The sequence below is a fragment of the Pygoscelis adeliae genome, unplaced genomic scaffold (assembly GCF_000699105.1).
Source record: "Pygoscelis adeliae isolate BGI_AS28 unplaced genomic scaffold, ASM69910v1 Scaffold122, whole genome shotgun sequence".
Lineage (NCBI taxonomy): Eukaryota > Metazoa > Chordata > Aves > Sphenisciformes > Spheniscidae > Pygoscelis > Pygoscelis adeliae.
The window spans coordinates 2,791,273-2,797,552 of record NW_008824358.1 but is presented as its reverse complement, the minus strand read 5'-3'; positions in this window follow the sequence as shown (position 1 = coordinate 2,797,552).

Below are 6,280 nucleotides of genomic sequence, written 5' to 3'. Positions count from 1 at the left end.
TTAGTTTGCCTTTTGCTTGTTGCCAGCTTTACTGGTGATGAGCGAGTTTATGGCTGTTGCTTTGGGAAGGTTGTCAGTCGCAGGATATGCCACAGTGAAGGTTCTTCCAAGAATTCACTGATTGTTTGCGATGCATGGTTGTGCTAGTCAAGTCACAGCAGCGCTAGCGTTACTCTATAACCTGAGCTTGCAAAAGCTGGACATAAAGTGCTGAAAAATTGAAGATTGCACCGTTTCTGTGAGCAGGAAAGGTATGATCCCAAACCTGCTGAAATCAGTGAAGACCCCATGGCACTCCTAAGCCAGATCCTAAACTCCAGTGTTGCAAGGCTTAAGTTTCACAGTGCCTAGCCCTTCGTGTGTAACTAGATTGAGGGAGGCTTTTTACGAAGTGGTGACTGCTTTACTTCTCCTCTAAGGCATGAGAACACGTTGATGCTAATCTTGTTTCAAAAAAATTGGCTACGGCGCTTGTCTATGCATGAGCAGTAGCTGGCTCATGGCGTGATGCCGCATTCCTTGTAAAGGCAAACCTCCTGTTGCTTGACAAAGAATTGCATCCTTAGTAAAACACACTCCGAGACCAGTGTATAATTGTAAACCTATTAAGACCCACTCTTGTAAGCATTTCTATACCTGCTTAGTGTTAGTCACAGAATCATCAGTTCCATGCTGATTTTGAGGAGGAACTATGCGTGTGTCAAGCTCAGCATGTCAATAAATTTCTGCAGAATTGGTTTCGTAATGTATCTTTAAACCCTTAACCCTTAACCTCCCTCTCTAGAGAGGGAGATGTGAGAGTGCTGCACTGAATAGTTTGTTTAGGATTTAAAAAAAAAAAGAAAGAAACAAAACAGACTTTCATACATGAGTAGTAGAAGGTTCTCCTAGAGAGCAGTTGGGTTCCTGAACTCTGCTAAATAGGGTTGACGATCAGACAGTCCTTCTGAAAGATTTGGGCTTTCTGGCATCTTCTAAGTCTGGTAATGACTGCTCAATAATCCTAAATACTAAAGGTATGCTGTTACCACAGTACTCCAGTACTTATTTTAGTTCTTTAGTACTTATTAGTGTTATAGTGCTCTACAAGAAGAAATGAGCCTTTTTTTTTCCTCTTCAGAGGAGAAAAGGCAGAAGATCTGGAAGGCAGAACTGCCTTTGTTACCCTATAGCCTGTTTCCCCTAAACATATTGCTTCTAGGCACTTATATAATCTATATAGGCAGAGATTGTGATAGATAATGTCACCCTTTGTGCATTTCAGATAAGCATCTCTCTAAACACAAATGTGATCAGCATCTCTCCTTGTCCTTTTGAGACTCAGTAACAGCTTTGTCGAGTGGCTTGATAATTTTTGCGCAAAATTCAGTTGGACTTCTGTGGTCAGCAACATGTAAAAATGACGTGGGAAGATCTTCAGTTGAGGTAAGCTCTCCCGAGAGCATTGGCCATTTTCACCGAGCAGGATCTGCTCCGCTGTGCTCACCTGGGCTCATCATAATCAGGCATTGAGACCTTTCCTGCTCATATGATAATTGGGTTTGGGTGTCCGCAGGCTATCACCTGCTTTCCCCCCTGCTAGGCAGTTAGAGGTCTCACTTGTGCAATCGGTACTGATGAGGCTTGGAGAGGAACATGATTTATTGTACTCTCAGCTTTGAAGAAGGAGCTCAGCTGGACTGCATTTATATTAGACCCACTTTGCTACACTATTAGAAGAGGATAATTATTGAACTATTTTATTGTACAGCTATTCCTAAACTGTTGATTTTTGGGTTTTTTTTTATTGATTTCAGGAGGCAGCTAATTGCCATATGGCAGCTTGATGTTAATGTTTTATGAAGATCAGGAAACAAAAGTTTATGAAAAGCTTTTGTATAGTAACTGCAGAGTTTCAAGAACTGTTTTATACTTCCTGACAGTGCAGGTCTGGCTTAATGGTTTGTTTTTATTGCTTAAGAGTGTAAACCTTTCTTTAGCCGATGTGTGGAAATTATATCCTCATCCCGCATTACGCATTTCTCATTGCTCATTACTCATTCCCTGCTTTCATTTCTGCCATCTGTAATCAGAGCTTTACTGTTTCAACTGCATGCAAAATGCTCCTATCCTTTGCACAGTAAGATACTTTTCCTTAGCACTCACCCACCCTTTCAAAAAAAAAAAAAAAAAAGAGGAGGGGAAGGAGGGGGGAAAAAGAAAGAGGAAAAGCCTACTCTGTCTATATTGTTTTTCTCTGTTTTGGGTGGAGTCTGTCTTAGATTCTGGTTGCTAGATGGTTTCTGTAGTAACAAGCAGAGAAAAATCCAAGACTGAAAAGGCACTTTTAAAGGTGCCATATCTTGCCTGAAGTATTATTTATCTAATTATGGATATGGAATGTTTCTCTTTATATTAAGGCTACCCCTTTTGGTAGGGCAGACTGCTGCTATGAGAACTTGATTTGTTGTGTTCTTACAACACGAGAACATGAGAACCACGAATCTTGTTCCCAGTTGACTTAAGCTGCTCAAAATAATGATGAAAAGCCAAAGGCATTAAAATGTATTTTTAAAGATGTTATAAATGGTTGTTACAGGCACAAACCACTTTGTTTTTTAGTTACGTAGGAAAGAATAAAGAAGCTAGGTTCGGAAGGACACTTGGATTTTACATATTATTGCTGTAAGGAGGGTGTTGGATAAAAGCGTCAGTCTTTTATTTTGTTAGACTACTATGTACAAGGAAGCAATCCCAGCTCCTTCAGAACATATCCTTACTCTGCCGTACTCCAAATTTTTTCCTTATGTCTCCTAAGAGATTTTGCAGGTGTGTGAGAAAGTAACCGTTCGTGTGTGTCCGCTACACTTGTGCCTTGCTTGGGCACAAGAAGAATTCAAAAACTATTTTAAGATTACTTCTTTCCTGTCTCTCCAGTACTAATCCTTCATTACCTGTATTCCTGACAGCCTTGTCTGCAACAAGCAGTAATGGTTTCCTAAGGTGGAGTTTCCTCTCTTTTTGGAATCTAGTCACCTGTCGAGTGCCCTCCGGGATTTAGCAACCTTCCGTCCGCAAGCCTTGTGCAATGGTCACTTAGAAAAGCAGGTACACTGGTTTTGTCCTGGTTCTGTGTCCTTTACAGAGGCAAATTTGTCCCTGCCTTCAGCAAGAATCTTAGTTTGGGAAGGGTCTGAAGGCTTGCCCCCGTTGTGTGTAGCAGGAGATGCCTCATAACACCGGGGACCGTGTTTGTAACTTGCCAGAAGTCTGAAGGCCAAAGCTTATTTGCGTCTGTATTTACATAGTGCTGTGAAGGCACTCAGCTGTAATACCTGCCTGGGCTTGCATTGCCCTCGATAGATGAACAGAGGCCAAGAGTTGTTGGACTTCTCCAGAGGTAGGAAACTTGCAGCGGGTCAGCTTGGTTCTCAGCTCATAAGGCAGGGTAGCGATGGGAGGTATTTTTGCTCTTCACAGTTCGTCCTTTTAGGGGCTTCTGCAAAATGTGCTTGGCTGCCCGTATAGAAATTAGGCCGGAGCCACTGGGTCAGGTCTACAGTTGGGTATATTGGCTTAACTCCAGGAAAGAGGCAGATCTGTGGCTTTTTAGTTTGAAAAAAGGCAGGGATTTTTGTGGGAAGAAGTTGGAGGTGAGGGAAGTGGGAAGGACCCTGCAGGCTTTTGAAGCTGAAAGTGTTAAAAAGTTTCTAGAGGGACTTCAGGTAGAGAGATCAGAGCAGCAAATTGATAACATTCTGAAAGTTCAGGTTCCCACAACAGCTGGACTGTGGCAGATTTACGATTTAATGAGGCTGATAATCCCATTAGAGATTAAATTAAGAAGGTTTTTCTGGGAGATCACCAGGAAAATTAAGAATATTGTACTGTAGCTTGGGTCGTAATGCCAAGGCAGTGGAGAGCTGACATGTACTTCTTGCACTGCAGGATACTGTTTCATTCAGTGTGTCTCATTAAAACAGAGCATTCGACTCCAGCAGTGTTTCACTACAAACAGCAGCAAATGTATTATTATTATTATTATTATTACTAATACTGCTACTACTATTATTACTATCATCATCATCATCCTGGAAACAACATGCAGATTAAAAGATGGAAATATCAACCAGATCTGCAAATCAGCACAGCTCTACTGACTTCATTCTCAGACGATCTGGTCCTTTTTATTAAAGCAAAGCCTCAGAAGGCAGGGTGACCACGTATAACAAATAATGTATTTCAAGTAACTATTGACATAACTCCAGTAGCTCGGAACTTGCACAAAACCATTTTTTTATGGCATCCTGCACACCCTAGTGATGGGAAAGTGTTGTATGGAATAATGACTCTGTAACCACAGACTTCAAAAGTATAGAATGTCTGCGGCATGATGGAAATAGCTGTTTCCACATCAGTAATATACACACAGGCATATTGAAGCTTAATTGCAAGGCCAATGGTGATGGGAGGGGGAAGGGGGAAGGGATATCTGACTACGGCTGCACCAAACACTGAGCAGAATGCCTCTACTTTACAGCCAGAAACAATGATTCATTTCACTATAATCTTGACTTTTGCATTTTTCTCATGACTTATTGATAACTTCGTATGGGACTTCATATACCAAAGCAGTTATTGACTCCTTAGGAATTAGGAAGAGAGCCAGGGTATGTATTATTTCTTATAAACATCACTCTGGCTGTTGTTTTAAATTATTCTATTTGAAGGACAGTTCTAACACGTTTTTTTTCTGCCTGCATTTTCTCTCTTCCTTTGAATGAAAAAATCTTTTCCTCAAAAGCAGTCTCTCACTTTAAGAGCCCAGCTTTTTTGTCCATTTTCATGAAGAATCCTGATCATCTAGTTGACATCATAATGTTAACATGAAAGCAGTTTCCATGTCACAAACTGTTGCTATTGGACGTGGTCAGAATGTACATGGAGGCTGTTCTCCCAGCCCTGGCACTGTAAATAAAAGGTGGGCCCAAGAGCTTTAAGTGAAAAATGAGCGGTTAGGTTCTGCAAAATACTGGCATTATTGATACTCTTTTATTATTATTGTTCAAGACCTAGATTACTGGCATGGCAGGTATGTTGTCATTTTACTGCTTTCAGTGTACGGACTATTGGCATCTTGCAGGATTACTTTAAAGCTTCCCCTGCTGGAATGTGGTGAGGGCACCATGGAACCTGAGATTCTTAAAAAGAAAATTTCCTCACGGTCTCTGGGGAGAAGCCTCAGAATGCCACCTTGAGACTCAAAGATCAGAAGGAAATGGAATTGAAGTTCTCCTTTTCTTAACCACTGGTATTTTTAAGGTCCGTCAACGTTTTTGGTTACTTAGGATTAGCAGTAACCCACGTTCTAGATGATGTTATTACTGAGGGGAGGATCAAAGACTAATTGATTCATATTTTAGTTTTTTTCTTTTTTTTTTTTTTGTAGAAATAGTTAACTACTTCTTGACACGTTGGGCAAAGAAGTCTTCCAGGTTTGCAGATGAAAAGATTTTCATCTTTGAAAATATAACCCAAATGTACCCTAGAGGGCAGAGTCATTTAGAGAGAGATCCTGCACACCTGCTAAGTTACTGATTCATGCCCACTGCAGAGTTCCTCGGTGAGAAGGCCCAAGCCCTGGGAAAATGGTGTTGGGAGCGTGAGTGGAGCCTTCTGGTTTTTGTCAGCAGCAAAAGTTGAGAAAGTGGTCTGTGGCTCTCCTGTGTGCAGGTTCTGACAAAAAAAGCCCCCAAACAAACAAAAACCATTTAACAAACCCCCCCAAAGGATCAGTACTTTGCAAACAACTCCGTATAACCCGGCAGGCCATTCTGCTGGCAGGTGGCTATTGCAGCTCTCACCTGCTGGAGGGTCTTAGCCTTTTTTTGAGGGTTAGATTTAATTTTCAAATAGAAGCAGCTTAACTTATGTTTTATATCAAAGAAAATAAACCAGGTGCTGCCCTTTCCAAGAGCTTTCTCCTCTTGAGACCTGAGCCGTGCAGTGGGTTACTGCCAACTTCTCCATCTAACTGGTGAGGAAAATTTGTTGTCAGGCCTTTCTCTGTGAGCCTGAGCGTCTGGGAAGGATCTGGGAAGGTCTTTCCAGCTCCTCTTGCATGCGAGTACTTCCTTCAGGGTTTCAGGCTCCATTCCTCTCTGCTTTACCCCATTAAGCTGAGGGGGAGCGGGGGGAGAAGGGTCAAACACTGGGACACTTTGAAGAGTGTGCCTTTACCAAGCTTTGGTTTTTCTCTCTTCCTGGAATTCTCATTACATGATCCTGGTTTTCTGAGCCA